General features: G+C 42.2%; 1 protein-coding gene across 1 annotated transcript in view; it reads left to right on the top strand.

The window, feature by feature from the left end:
- Positions 1–14,453, top strand: part of large2 (LARGE xylosyl- and glucuronyltransferase 2) — a 60,054-nt gene that overhangs the window by 519 nt on the left and 45,082 nt on the right. The window lies entirely within an intron of this gene.

Consider the following 14,453-nt stretch of genomic DNA (forward strand, 5'->3'; position numbering starts at 1 on the left):
GACCCCACTACCCCCCCACTGCTCCCTCCAGCTTTTTCTTTTTGAAATGCTTTTATTTTGTTCGTCCTTCATAAATTCACGACCTTTTAACTTTACTTTTAAAGGTCATGACCCAAATAAGAAATCTTAGATTCACAGCTGCTGTAGATGTGAAGCTGTGCACTGACACCGGAGACTCGTACTCAGTCCTGTCGCCATTCACAACACTGCATATAGTGGAAATTCTCAAAGAGTCAATAGAAATAGTCACAGAGGAGCAGTTGGTGTTAACAGGAAAAGACACGTCCGTCTGTAAATTCACATTAATGGACGTTCTGCAGTCAGATCCATCAGAGCTCTCAGATTTATTGTCTCATATATTTTTTCTAAAAGCTCCTACACTCAAATCTGCACCGTGGTTTTATTTAAAAAGGAAGAGATCCAGGTTCTGGCACATTTGTGGATCAGTAGCAGACAAACACACATTCACTCACCAGCAGTAAGACCAGGTGTGGCCACATCAACCAAGAACCATCAGAACCGGAGTGGCTGAGACGTGGGGCCTTTAAATGGAAGCCAAGTGTTTCAGAGCACCAGAAGCTGACTCACTATCAGTACGGGATGATGTTTGTTGATGTTGTTACAAAGCTGCAAAGTCCTCAGAGGTGGGGGGGTCAGGTGGGGACGCTGTAATGCTTTACCTCGGCACATGGGGGCGTCCTGCTCCTAAATGCTTGATGTTGACTGGACTTGTTGCATGTTAGTTGTCGGTGGACCGATTGATTTCCTTTAGCTCTGGTTTGGTCTCCACCACCCCCCCGGCAGTACGGGAGGTTGTCAGGGCGGGGCGATAATTCTCAGTAGGTTTAACGTCTCCTTTCACTGTTTCCCTTCTGATTTAATCTATTGTTATTATGACACAGTGACAGAAGCATCTGTACATGGAACAGGTTTTTAGTTTCCACGTTGGCCTAAACACTCTATTGATGACAGTGGTAGATGCACAGATACCACATTGGAAATGCTGTTACTTCTTTAACACGCTGCTGCTGCTGCTGCTGCTGCTGCTTCCTCTCACTCCTACTTCCTGCATGTTTTACCATTTGGTAGATGAAATCCCAGGTTCTTCTGTGTGCTGCACTCCCTGTGCTTGTTACACGAGTTACCACAATGTGTAGGAAAGGTTTCCCCTAAGTGTCGTCTCGCTCTTTCTAATAAGAGGTGAACTCGTGTCCCGAATGTTTTAGAAAGCCCCATTTAAATATTTATCACTTGTTTGAAGGTTTGCCAAAGCCCGCCGCTGCGAACAATCACCCAACCCCGAGTTGTAGCACTTGGCTCCTGCTGCCATGACTGACTCCACACTTAACCCGTCTGGGAAGTGTAAAATCTGATTTAGGAAATGAGAAATGTCATTTACATTCGCTGGGAAATCTCTCAAGTGTGCGATTGGAGTTCCCGATGACTCGCTCGAGTTGGGCTGCCGGCTGCCACAGAACCATTTCACACTTCACCTCAAGCACTTTATGTTAATGCTGCAGTGAGTGGGTTTAGTGGAGGGGGACGCCAGTGACGCATGTCAGGATGCTATCTGAGCATGGAAACTGGATCCAGAACCTGACCAGTGACGATATTGGAGAGTTGTATACTGGAGAGAAAGAGTCTAATCAAAGATGCACTATTAAATTGCATTATGGGAAAAGGAGGATCCATTGGAGTAGGAGCTACAAGTCACACTGTCTCTGCTTGTATTGGCAGGATAGTTGCAGGAACTCTTTTACTTTGACAATAAACATGTCAAAGCATTAAAATGAACATGAACAGCAATGGTAAAAATAAATAAATAAAGAGCGACAAAGCAGGAAAAACAGCAGATGTTCCACATTCATTCAGCACAAATGTGTGGAGAGGTTCAGGTGTGTGTCACAGGAAAGGTGAATTTTAACATATTTTCTTTTCGGAGCCACAACCCTGAATTTGATCTGTTTCTAAAATAAAGAGAGAGTTTGAGCTGTTTTTGTCAGCTAATTGTATTTTTAAAGCATTTTTCATAAAAGAGCAGAAATGATTCAGGAATGTGAGCACAGCACAGTTTGTTATTATGAATATGATTTTGGCACCTTTGGGTGGTGGGTTTTCTTCCAGTGTCCTTGATCATGGCGGTAATCTAACATTTCTTTTAAAAAATATGATTTGGTGAGATTGTAAAACATGACTTATGTTGGGAGATGTTTTTACTGCAGTGTGACCAAAGGTTTATATTCTGATATAAAGATAGTTTCACCTAGTTTCACGCATCAGATATAAGCACCAAGTCACCTCTGATCCTTGACTGTGTAAACTGGGTCTTTATCTGCAGAACTAAGGTGCAACAGCAGCTGTTCTCTCCGTCCACCTCGTTGATTCTTTGTCATGTGAGTTTAGTGGCTCTCATCCATTGTGTAGATGTTAAGAGGTTAGTGCAGTATGAGTCTGTGGGAAGTCTTCAGGTCTTCAACTTTACTAACAAAGTACTGTTTTCTGGTCTCCATCAGGCATTTCATACCAAAACCTCGTCCCTGCCACAGAAGTGGAGAGGACATGTGACACGAATTAACCTGTTCTGTGTCACATTCCTTCACCTTCATGGTTCCAGTTTAAGTCCCTAAGTTGAGGAGTTTCTTGCTGTTGGATGTATAAGTATTACTTTACTAATGTTTGCTGATTGTGTAAAACCAGTATGTATGATCCATTATTTGAGATTAGTTTGAAGCTTTTATCTAAAATGAGGATGAAAAGCTTGTTTCACACCTTCATATGTTGGATTGTTTTCTGACCGTCACCTCTTGTGACCCAAGCTCCAAGAACTACAAGCATTCCTCCTCTGCCTGTGTGGACCTCTGATTCATCTCCTCATTAGTTTTACGATACATTTTTTTTATAGTGCAGGACATGTACTTTGCATCCTGATGAATGAAATGTGGCAGGATGAACAAGATATAACAACAGCATGTGGTTAGGTGAACGTGGGGAGAGTGGTGGTTTGCTTTGGTTTTTCAAGTTGCTGTTGACTTTTTGAGCATTAATCCAAAACCATCAACAACCTTTTTTGAAGCTTAACCAATCACAGTGAGCGTCTCAGTATAAGCAGAGCTTCCAGAGACAGAGTTGCCTTTGAGGCACTGAGATGTTTGCTTTGCTGAAATGTTCATTATTTGCATTAAAGGTTCAATTTCAAGCAGTCCAAAGGTTGTTTTCTTCTCCAGTACGTCTGTGCATCCTCCACTGCCCATATGTGGAAGCAGCTCTTTATGTGTGATGTGAACTGTCATGTTTCCAGGCTGAGGAGGTGAATCTGCTGTTATTACCAGAACAGACATGATATAACTAGGCACCAAGGTGATGGCACCAGTTGAATACTGTATTGATTCCTTGAAGGGAAGTGAATATTTGGATCAGGTTTACAGTCTAGAGATTGTAATGCTTAAAAGCTTTAAGTCTCAGATGCAGTGATCCAAAGCTCTTCTGACTGTATGAAAGCCAAGAATAAACTGGAGTGAAACAGCGGAGCTACACGTCCACGTTCGTCTTCCTCTCTATTCACATGTTTTAATCACGAAATAACAGATTTTAATAAGGAGTCGACACAAACTACAGACTTGCTGTTAGGTTTTCATCATTCGCTTCTTACATCCTTCTTTGAATTCTTCTTTCTTTCATGTCTTTGTGCTATTTGACCCACAGTAGTGTTTTACCTGACATCTGACTCTGGCCCTGCTCTGGTCTTTAACAACCTCTATTGTCTGCTGAACTGAAAAGTGGACCTATTAAAATATGACTGTTCAATATTTCAAAGGTATATGTATTATAATATTAAAGCTACTAGTTCTGCTGAGTGAGCTTTAATGTGTTCTGCGGCTCGTGGAGCTCATAGTGTAATAACTGGAATCTACCTTCTTAACCGTAACTTTTGTATTTCACAGCACTTTTTCATCTATAAAAATATTTCTTCCTCTTCAAACATTAAGCATAAAAGACTTAATGTTCGATGAAGATTAATAAAAAAATCCACTTTCTGCCAAAGGCTGGTGAAGATGAGAATCAACAATGAAGGAACGAACCGAGCTGATGGTCTGCTGTCGTCTGTCGGTGGAGTTTTTGTGGTGTGTGGCACAAGACGGAGCCCCGTTGACTTTTCAGCTGAGTCAGCCGTGAGGTCACTGTGATTGTTGGACTACGGTTAGTCAGGTAGCTCCTGATGTGCTGCCTTCGATGTGCTGTGCGCTGGAAATCACAATGATATTGTTCTTTTTCAAGTCAGTCAGTGTAGATCGCAGTTGTTTGCATAAACTGTGTCACAAATATTTAAGTAGGAAGAAGGAGATTCACCTTTCACCTCCATATGGACTCGAGCACCACCCTGTATTAATCCTCTGCTGAAAATAGTCCCCAACCATTGTCTGCTCACACCTCGAGTGACTTCCAGTGATGGAGATTGAGGACTTATACATATTTGTGATTTCCGTCTTCAGTAGGGACCAGAGGGTGTGGATCTAAAGGCCACCGACAGATGAACACTGCTTTGGTTTTTCAGTGCGAGTGGTTGGCATCAATCGAAATACGCTGCAGCCTCGTGAACCTTTTTCATGCTCATATTCCCATTTTTCTTTCAGCTGATCCTGATTTAATTGCTGACCTCTCTACAAGCATTACGCAGCAGGGTGGCTGACAGATTTCTAATCAGCTGAATTAACAAATGATATCTGCAGATTATGTCCATAGCTGCGTTCTCCTCCACCTCTTCCACCTCTACTTCCCTGTTTCCCTCCATCTATCCTCCATCTGCTAATGGTTTCTCTATTAACCCCACCTTACGGCTGTGTGGGTAATTACAGATATATTTACAGCCTGTGGCCACACACAATGAGAAATAAATAACATGTTTGACCAAGCAGAAAGAGACATTAGCCAGTCGTGCCTCTCTGTTCTCACGGATTGAATGCACTCAGGCACACTCTGACTTCTCTCTATAATGGAAACTGTTGCCAGAAGGTTTAACTGTGACGTCCTGTACAGCGTCGTCTCTCCGTGTCCTTGCTGCTGCTGTGTCTCCAGCTGAAGTTGGCCTCAGAGAGCCTTTCCCTCCCTCCCAACTCTGTTGCTCTGTTGTGTAACAGGATGCTTAAAAATAAAATCGATACGGACTCTGATGTAGGTGGAGCGGACCTCACTGTACACCTTCATCCTTCGCTTTTATCTCCATCCTGTCTGACTGCAGCTTGACAAGTTTTTCTCCACCCAACTTTTAACGGAGCATTGACCCACATCCTGCAGAGGGATATAAACACCTCCTGCTGGTCTTGTTTAGTCCATTTGAAAGAAGTGGGCCAGAGTTGTGGACTAGTCCAAACAAACCCAACTAAATCTGACAGCATGTTTATATGTGAACATGTTTTTTGTAGTGTTACTGTTGTATTGTGTGTTTCCTACAGACACAGTACATTACACTGTATATCTGCTGGTCACGTATGGATTGGTGGTCACTACAGATCACTATTTTATAATCATTAAGTTGTTGGATTGGTTTATTTTACTAATACAAACTAAAGTGAGATTTGATTTGCTGTGAAACTACTTTTGAGTCAGGTTTGTGGAAAAAACCTGGTTCAGAAAAGCTCTGACCAATCACAGTGTGAATGTTCAAATGTCAGTTTCAGAAAATACAGACTGGGACTGTTCATCCCGTTAAGGGCCCAGCATACAGTAGCTGTGGGAGTTTTTAGACAGATCTACAGCAAGTCGCTGCACATTACCACTGCACAGCACTTATTTTATTACTCGGCTTGCTTCTTCAGTTTTTCTCATCTTTAAAAATGCATTGGGTGTCCCATTACTGCTGCAGTTTTGAGGGAGTTGAAATAGGAAGTGGCTGGCTTGAGGGGTACCAGTGACCAAAAAACCAATAAAAGACATTTAATATTTGATGCAGCCAAAGGCCAAGAATAAAATATGCTATTAAAAGTGAGGCTTGAGGGGTGGTTGTGGTTAAAGTTCCTATTATCTGCAACACATGGCTAAAAATAACAAGGTTTGTGTACAGACTGCTCCTGTTGTCTACAGGGCAGAAGAAGATCTAGACTTTTTATGTTCACTGTGTTCTCCATAAGCAATATGCAAAATCTCATTAATCATCAGCCAAGAGAAGAGATGCGTCCTCCACACGTTCACCGTCCATCACACCGTTTCCACTCTTCTCTGTGTGGAAATAACTAATGTTTAACTTTTAATAAAGTCGTCCTCGCTTCACAGCAACTTGTCCAGACAGCTGCAGACCTGTGTGATCTGCTGGGCTACATGCTAACCATCCCTCTGAGGCCCTGATTGATTTCAGGTCAATATCTGTTTGCTGTGTTTGTGTTTTTGTTTGTCAGATTGATGTCAGCCAATACTGAATATGAAACCTTAACAAGTGAGTCCAACTCTGCTGTTAGGAGGCTGGTTTATCACCACTTTGAAATGTTCCTTTCTGATTTACACCGTGTAATGAAAACGTCTGCTGACGGGAGCTTTATTGTCATTTATTCAATCATGAGCTTGTGTTAAGAGCATTTTTGTGATTTCTAAGACCAGTCGATCAGAAACTGATGGGAAGTCAGGAGGAGCGCCAAATGAAATATTGAAATGCACCTTTGTTCCGGTCTGATGAGGAGTCTGATGTTTTAGTTTCATAATTTGTTTTTGTTTCAGCTCCACTAAGATTTCAATGATGATCTGAAAGGAAACATTAGTTTTGATTTCTGAACTTCAAGTTGGGAATCAGAATATATCTTTGTCACACCTCAGCGTCAGTTTACTCATCATGCTCAACTTTACTCATTTAGCTTTTTCACCTTAAAAGTCTTTGGTGGTGATTTGGTGCAGCGTTGAGTGCTCTGGGCTTGGACCACTGCTGCACAAAGGTTTAGCAGTAACTCGAGCAGTAAGTCATTTTCTCATATGAACGCCGACCAGTGGAGAATCACGTCCAGACGTGGTCCTTTCATTCCACATGTAGCACACGACAGTGTCTGTGAGAGATGTTTCCTCACCTCCTCTGGTTTACAGGAGGGGTGGCGCCTACAGACTGTGCAGGAAGAAAGACATCAATCAAAAAGTATGCTGCAGAAATCGCAGTTTTTTTCATGCGAATGCAGCAAACTCACAGTGAATTGTACTGTTCAGGGTTTTTAATGTATAGGTCATCTCTCTCTATTTGCATGTTGGGAAATGTAGGCCTGAGTTTTCTGACTAAGGGTCGGGTTATGCTCCTTCCTAGCTGTTCTGAACAACTACACTGGAAGGTGGAGGGAAGATCTGGCCATCGCTCAGTAGAGAAGACAGAGATGTGATGTTGAATATCCAGATGACATCCAGATGACTGTGTACATTGACATTCAGACATTCTCTCTCTTTCTTCTGGAGCACAGTGTTTTGTGATCCTGACTTATGAACAGCCGACCGACGTCATCATTTTCAGGAGGTTACAGAAATGTTAACTTGGTTTTGTGTCTTACATCAATATGTGCTGAGGAGTCACAACAAGTCAGACTGATTGTCTTTATGTTGCTCTGATGTACCAGAGAACATCATTTCTCCAGTGGGACGGTGCATTAGAGTCTTTAAGGCTCAGAAAAGTGACATTCGTGGAGTTGTTTTTCTAATATTTTCAGGCCACTGTCAGTCACATGTAATTAACCCACAGTCCCACCATCCGGAAGCAGATTAACTCTGAAGTTTGAATTTTTCGCTTGCATTGTTACGTACTTGGTATTTAATGGAACGACAGTGGAGGGGACAGGTTGGATGTTGTCCAATGTTGAAAACAGGGGTCACTGTCAAACATGAATGATCCATCCAGTCAACTTAATGACACATTTCCATTTGGACTTTGGCATCTGAGAAAATCAGGGCCTATTGTTGAAGTAGGATAAAAGTCGGGAGGCTATGAACATTCTCAGGATCTGTAAAAATGCCTAAAAATGGACGATGGTGTCGAGCTCGACCTCTGATCTTTTCCTCCTTATCATCTCATGTGAAAGTTGTTTTTCTGTGTGGTGTGAAGCAGAGGAGAGTGATGCTGCTGCAAGCTGCATGTGGGAGTTTAACTCTGTTTTTTTCTAGAGAAACCTGCTGCATTTATTTTTGGTGCTTTTTCTTTGTGTTCCTATTTCAGCAGCTAAAACTGTTCAACTCAAACATGACCGAAACTTCCATGAAACTCTCTCTGTCAGATTTGTTAGTTCCAGTTGAAGTTGACCTGATGTCATCTTGCAGTGACTGATAGGACTCGGATGCCAGTGGAGACAGAGAGTGACCTCTGTGCTGCGTTTTCCTGCCAGAATAACAGTCGGTGTGAAAAAAGGCAGTTGGACCCTCGTTTGACCTGACTTGTGATTGTGTGTGAACATGATTCCTGTTCAGCTTTGAACTGTTTGAACTTTCAGCTTGGCCAGAGAAATGATTTCTTCTGTAAGACGTTACACGTCAACGCTGTTGCTGTTTTCACCTTTTGCTTCTATTTTTGTTCCTTCAAGAGTGAAACTAAAAAACGGGCATCAGAAGGCGTTTAGCGTTCAACACAACGCCGACTGCACTGTGGGCGTGTTGCTTCATGTCCACTTTGACTAACAGATCCATGATTTTGAAGCTTCAGCACACTGAGGAGAACAGCCTCAGGCCACGTGGAGGCTCTTCTTTAGATGGTTGATAGTATTATGGACGTCACTGTTGATTAAAACAAAGCCCCTGATTTGAGTCTTTGACTCTGTGACGTGAAAACAGAAGATCAGCATGTGGTGACCTGAATTGATTAGTAAAATAAATCCAGATACAAGCATCAGATACAACTCATCTCAGTGGCGTTTTATGTATTTACAGAATGTACTGAAATATGTGTCCTGCTTAAATTACTAAATGTTGTTTTGTTGGAGGTAAAATGCTGTTTGTGGTGACGCACAGACTCAGCTTGAGAATGACTTTTGTTCTCTAATCACTGCTGCATCTCTTCTTTTATTCAAGCCTGTTTACATCTTGAGCTGTAAAATGGGTTTAGTAGCCTGAATAAGCCTCGGTTAGTTGTAACTGCTAATGCACTGCTCTTATTTCTTTATATGTTCCCTGCTCTCTTGCTGTTGGGTTTCATATTTAGCTGAAATTCAAGCCGCAGTTGCAGTTTTCGTTTTCTATCTAGTGAAATAAATGTCAGTGTGTCCTCACTGTGAGACGGTGCTGAAACACTGGATGGATGGAAATAAACTGTAAACTGTATTATGACTAAAATACATGTGGACCCTGAGGTCAAACCAGTTTGACCCACCACTTTAAGATAAGAACATCTGTTTTTACACGTTGGTTCTTGTTCTTAATCACAGCTCAGTTTTTTATACTGTATAGAAACTTTTTCCCTCTCAGGATCTTTTTAAGGTTTTTTTGTGTTCTGGCCTTCAGTTTACCCACTTTTGCATTTTCCACCATGTTGCTGAGCTGTGTGTGTGTTTGTGTGTGTGTGGGTGTGTGGGTGGGGGTGCTGAGAGTGTGTGCAGGACTCCTGCAGGGCCACATGAATGTAGGATGAGTGAGGGGAGGTGTTTGGGGTGGGGGTGAGGTGTTTTAGCCTCGGGAGGTGTCGGCTGTCCCCAGGCCAGGCTCTTTTGTCCTTGTCGTCGGCCTCTTCGTATTCAGATCAGCTGTCGCTGGGCGTGAGATGCTGTTGATTGTGAGAAACAGTAAGTCAGTGTATCTGATGGATCCGTGTGTCTGTGCACGAGGAGCTGTTCGTGACTCTGTTGACAGGATTCTCTCCTGATGCTTCGCTCACTCTCCTTTAGGTAAGACGGAGCTCTGTTTTCAGTTTTTCTGTGAAGTGGCAGCTTCTGCATGCTGACGGGCAGCATCCACCTCCAAACTCAGACTTTACTAAAGTTTAGTATAGATGTTGTGTAGTATGTCATTACTTTTGGGTCCACAGATTCACATCCACAGCTTTACTTGCAGAATCTTTAAAAGTCCTGTCCTGTTTCTGATTGGTTAAATTATGTTTGGGTTTTTAAAGCTATGGAGAGAGCCCGTTATTCTATTGTTCTGCTCTGTTACATTGTGTATTGTCTTCTATTGTAGAAGAAGAAAGTGGTTGAATCATGAACGAGCCACAACATGATAAAATGTGAGAGCTGTGTGAATGAGCCTGGCTACAAAAACTAAATGAGGCAAAAAATGCTTAAACATCACAATGGTTTGAATTGTGCATTACAAAGAAAAAGTCTGGTTTGGAGCTGTGTGTTCAGTTTATGGCTGCTCCAACGAGCAGAGTATCACTTTGTCGGGCTCCGCAATCCGTTTTCATTGATGATCACACTTCTTTCCTTTCTGTCGGACGACGTTAGGAATCCGACTGATGCTTCAGAAGGAAATGTGAATTTTGTCTAATGTTAAATCTCGGGGACAAAAAGCCTGGTGCTGTGTAAGAGGGCGCCTAAAAGACACAGGAGAAAACATTATCTTTAATATCATATAATCGTTAGTGGACTCCGGAATTAAAATGTGAATCCTTAATTAAACAGAAAATGGAAAACATCAACAACTGTAATGGAGTCAGTTTGCAAGACCTAAACACTGGAAGTGTCTGGAGAAAACCAGACCTACGTACACATGAACCTCCTCCCAAGACGTTTCTCCACCACTGCACCATCAATGCAGTCTGAAGTCTGAAGGTTTAGAACTGGCTGCGTCGTTGTCTGATTCCCAGGAGAGGTCTTGCCATCCATCTGTCTGTATCTATCTCATCTCCTCTCATCAATCCTACTGGAGCTGAACTTTGCTCCCAGCATGTCTTTATTGTCCCTTTGATTGACAGCTCGGCTCCTGAGCAGTGTCCAGTTTGACTGCTGATGATGGATCAGCTCGAGATGCAGCTTTTGTGTCAGATGCAGCCTTTTTCTGGCTTGTTTGCTTCGTTTCCCCTCTTGACGTGAGGGGGAAGTTTGAACTAACTGAATGACGTTTAGACCAGCAGTCTGTCTGTGGCCTGATGTCGCTCTCGTGGTTCAGGATTTAAAACCAGAGTATGAGGAAAATGTCAGATGTGCGGTACATTTGTTTAGAAGACGGTGTCAAACACAAATTTAATATATATTTCTTAACTTTTGAATGTTGAGTAATGAAAAGGAACTAACTACTGTGCTTAAGAGCTTTTACATTTCTGCATGTATATGATGCAGTTTCAGTTTCTAAAGATCTACACAAGTGAAATGAATGACAGAGGGTGGTGGAAGATACAACCCTCAGTCTGTCTTCCATCACTTTAGTCTTTTCGTTTTCTGTCTCAGGCTGTTTGTGGACAGAAAGCTGGCCTGAGGCAGCTGAAGGCTTCGTCCTCATTGACTCAGTCACACTTTGATGATTGCTCCAAAACGCTGCTCTGCTCAATTCGTTACAAATCTGTCACGGGGTCCCGGACATTTGTGTGTCTCTACATGTGACTGTTTCACACAGAAATCAGAAACTGTTCAGTCAGTAAAAAATAAAAAAAAGGCTTCAACAAGCTGAAATTGTAATAGAAGAAATGAAAACTTATAGTGTGTTTGATTTTTGAAATAATCCCCTATTCGAAATGTTTGTTAAGCAGTTGATGAACTCTCCTGGAAACAGACTGTGCTGTATTTTCTTTCTGCAGCAAATGTCAAGTGCCTGTAACCACACACTGCCTGGAAGGAACTGGTAGTGTATCTGAGGGTTGAGTCATGGCAGCTGGACTTTCTTCTTGTTAGGTTGAAACGTTTCACCACTCATCAAGTAGCTTCTTCAGTCTGAAGATAGACTTAGTTAGAGCCCACTATCTTCACACTGGACTCTAGTGTTTTAGCAGTAGTTGAATCCTGTCTCCTAAAAATACATTTCCTATGCAGCTAAATTGCAAACTCAATCAAATCATATTTTTGTGACCATAATTGTATTATAATTATTTCACGATGCCATATATTTCATGAATGAATGAAGTGATTAACAGGAACCGAGTCAACGTGCAGAGCTGAGCTCGACTCCAGACTTCAGTATTTAGTTTAACCAACAAAAGCAGTTTGGTTAAGGTTAGAGAAATATTGTGGTTTATTTGTAAAGACACATTATCTTTAGGAGATAGTTAAAAGGCTAAAATATCTAAATTCACTCTTAATTCTGGAACCTATACTAACCAAGCAACCCTTCACTAAAACCATGACTACTACAAGAACTACCATAAACACTCATATTATTTTATTTTAAACAAAAGAGAACATATGTAGTTGGACAAAAACAATCTCAACCCAAGGTCCACCCACTGTTCCAGGTCTTTCAGCAACATCTCAACAGCTTGTTTGCCTTTAATTACACCGTGTTACCTCTGAAGGCCTGAGAGTATCTCACTGGTGATAATAAGGGGGCAGCAGCTCCTCATTGTCCCCAACCACCCTGATCCTGCTGATTCAGGCTTTGAATCTGGAACCTTTTGTTAGGCGCTGGCTTCTCTAGCGTTTAAGCCACTGTAATGTTAATATGTAGTAATACATGACTGGGCTTTTAGAAGAGTGGAAGCCAAAGTAAAGGCCACAGAATAACGGATAAGAAAGGACGAGTGCTGTGCATCAACTAGCTTTGTTTCCTATTGTTTCCCTGGCTATAAAACCATTTCTCCAGTTAATGTGTTGGTGTTTGTGACAGAGAAAAAGCAGCAGCAGAGAAACTCAACTGATGCTGAGGCTATGAAGATGCTGAGTCAGGGTGAAGCAGTGACAGGAGGAACTGAAGACAGAGAGGGAACGAGGGGGAGAAGAGAGTGTGTTAAATATTTCAGGGAGGTGGACGGGAGCAGCGGTTCTCTGTGGGTGTTCTTCACTTAGTGCAACTGGAGCTTTGGGAGGCAGACCCTCAACAAGCTGGGTTTATATGTGTGCAAGAAACTGGGATCCTGCAAGAAGCACCTTAATGCCAGGATTAGACCAGCCCATACATTTACAGAGGGACTAAACTCATCTTAAGGTGTTTTTGGGAAATGCTGCTCGGGTTTCTCAGAATAACCAGGTCACACAGGAACTCAGACGTTGAGGGGCCCTGCAGTGTCCTGGGAACTGTGGAATCAGCTTAAATCATAGTGTAAGCTTTAGTTGGACTTCAGATGCAATTACCGTCAGTAACATGATGCTGTTTCCTTTCACGTCTCTAACTATTACAGCTTTATTGTTCTGCACATTACTTGTACCTGTGTGTGTCCAGATTCTCCAGGAGAAGTCGCGAACACCTCCCTGATTCACAGAAACCATGTTTCAGTAAACAGGAACATTTTACATGGTTACATAAAATGGACTCGGAGCTGGTTACCATGTATAGCTCTGACTGAGTCTTCTTCCCTGTACTAAACACACTAGAGTGGATTTCATGAAGACATGCTCTGCTTATGTACCTGCAAAACTTTGGAAAGCTTTTCCTCGCTATTACAATAACAACTGAACGTACAAGTGTACTCTTTATGTTTTTATAGCTGTCTGTGTGGGATGTGGTTCGGGTGTGTGTGAGAACAACTCTCTACCTTTGCACCTACACATTCTGCTGCTCGGTGTGTGTGTGTGTGTGTGTATTTGTCACGATGAGAGGTGTGTATAAACAGGAAAATCTGTCAGTGATTCGTGACTCTTATCTTTCCTCTGCCTATTTGTGTCTCTCATTATCTGCCAATGGAAGGCGCCATCGTCTCCTTAGTAAAAGCGATGAAGCTGCTAATGAACTGGAGGAGGCGAGACGAGGCGTGGCGCCGCTCGGCTCAGTAGAAGCTAACGCGATCGGCCTGTGGCTAAAAGACCAAACCAGGATGGAGGACAGATAAAAAGCAAGATAATGTTTTAGACTTTTGTGTAAAAGCGGAAACACATTGAACATGAGCTGTTAATCTTATTCATAAATAATGCAGTATCCATTTTCCAAATGCTCCTGAACTCAGCGCCCTGGGTGTGGACTGCTGAGGAATTAGAGTGTGTGTGTCTTATATTTCAGTTTCACAGCGTCTGACTGCCGTGAAACTGATCCTCAAACAGACTTTATCTCTTGTGTCTGCTGGTATGAAATCATCTCTGCATGAGTTGTGTTTTCCTGTCAGTCCGTTTTTAGAGAATGAGAGTCTGCACTTCACACTGAGGACGATGGTGTGAAAAGGTTTGCTGACATCCACAAGCAAAGTTTTGAAGCGCTGGTACCAACTAAAAATAATCGCAGCACTTTCCAAGGCCCAGGCAAAAAACGCGCTACGTCGACCACAATAAAATACTTTTTCCAGTTTTATAACATTTCAGGGCCGAAATCCCAAATGTGCATCTGGTGGATTTTACAATTTGGCCCCAAGACATTCAGCAAAAACACAAATAATAAAACTTGAATACAGAAAAACAAAAAACTGACTGACTGAAAAGGATTTCATATTCTAACAGTAGTCC

Source organism: Anabas testudineus, chromosome 3 (genome assembly GCF_900324465.2).
Source record: "Anabas testudineus chromosome 3, fAnaTes1.2, whole genome shotgun sequence".
NCBI lineage: Eukaryota > Metazoa > Chordata > Actinopteri > Anabantiformes > Anabantidae > Anabas > Anabas testudineus.